The sequence below is a fragment of the Sinocyclocheilus rhinocerous genome, unplaced genomic scaffold, assembly GCF_001515625.1.
Source record: "Sinocyclocheilus rhinocerous isolate Xijiao unplaced genomic scaffold, SAMN03320098_v1.1 scaffold650, whole genome shotgun sequence".
Taxonomy (NCBI): Eukaryota; Metazoa; Chordata; class Actinopteri; order Cypriniformes; family Cyprinidae; genus Sinocyclocheilus; species Sinocyclocheilus rhinocerous.
The window spans coordinates 484008-485743 of NW_015638019.1; positions in this window are offsets into that span (position 1 = coordinate 484008).

Genomic DNA, 1736 nt, shown 5'->3' on the forward strand with positions numbered 1-1736 from the left:
TCACGATGACTAGGCAGCTCGAAAGAGAGGGGCGAGGTCAGCAGAGCTCATTAACATTTAAAGGGAAATGCTACAAAAACGGCTTGATCTGAAAAGAGCTGTTTTTGACAGGGTAAAAAAAGGTGTTTTTACACTAACATTGAGAAATTTTAACCAAACTATGTTACAGACTTTTCATTAAGACCCTAAAGAATCATATCAACTTGTGGAAAATGGGCATCATATGACCCCTTTAAAGGTCTTGCTCATAGATTGATATTACATTACTAAGTCACAAAAAACAAACATCAGCTGTTCATCCAGACAGCGACAAATCTGCAACCTGTCCATACACGACTGTGTGAATCAAGAGGCGTTAACTAAATTGATTCGCAAACACCTCACCCACACGCTCACCAGTAGGAGGGCTCTCACTCGATTCCTTCTTCCTCTTTGAATACAAGCACAAAATCAAACCTCTTTTCCTCATTCAAGGGACTTTCTGAGTTTATGTGTCTCTTGGAATAAAAAGATGGATTTTGGATTGTATTTAGTAAGATATGTCGCATATGATATGATTCATTAGGGGACATAGGCTACAGTAAATTTTATAATAGTATTTCATGATATAGAAGCATCATTAAGAACACTTTAAAAATATATGGACTTAAGGTTATAATCTACAGATTATTTAGCTAAATTGATGACAATGTCAAAATCAAGATAGAGTGCATTGTTTAATTCTGGTTATCCTCTAATTACATAATTTGTCTTTAGTCTAAATTGTCATGTCAGTGTAGGGATCTTATTTAAATAATTGCAAAGACATTGCTTGGTTGATGTCACACCACACAATGTTTATTTTTGCATCTGTAAGGAGATGTATGCCTTCATATCTGTATCATTTTTTTGTAGCTATGTATTTGTGGCTATTTTGGAAGGGTCATAATGATGCAAATTAAATCTCATGTAGCTCTATTCTGTAACTGAAAATGTATTCTAATTGGTTAAGACAAGGTTATTTATGTGTATGAAGAAAATAAAGAAATGTTTATGGATTCAAGCCTTATTCTTTCCCTAATTATAATACAGAAAGGAATGTGGCACAAATATAATCTGAAATATATAAAGCAAAGACCTTTTGAATTTTTTTAAATAGCGATGACTGGTTCTAGGTGTCAGCTTTTACTCCCGTGAATACTTTTCAGGGTGCCTTTATTTTTGAAACTCAAAAATTATTACACATTTCCACCATTATTGTCCAGGAGAAAAGATACAGCTCACTGAGATGACCTTTTGAGACAATAGCGGGGCATGATAATTAGTTAGACAATGGGCATCTGATATTATATATATATTTATAATCAGTTAGACAATGGGCATCTGATATTATATATATAATATCAGATATATAATATATTTTTTATAAATATATATAGCTTTTTTCTCATATCTTTTTTTTTTTTTTTTTTTATTTCACTTTAGAATAAGCACAGTCCCAAAATAAATGATTGATTGTTTCTTCAGACTGAAGGCAAAAGGAGCAATTGGGGGAAATACTATTGTTAAATTTAGCAAGTTTGTAATTTACCGGATAACAATTATGGATAATTTTGATAGAGACTTCAACAACTTTATTCGATGAGAAGAATTTTTGTCGAAGAAGCCAAAACTCTTCCCATTCTATATCACTAAATATGTTTTTCTCATATCTGCTTCATAACAGTTTTGTGTCTTGTGACGTCATATTCCAGCGA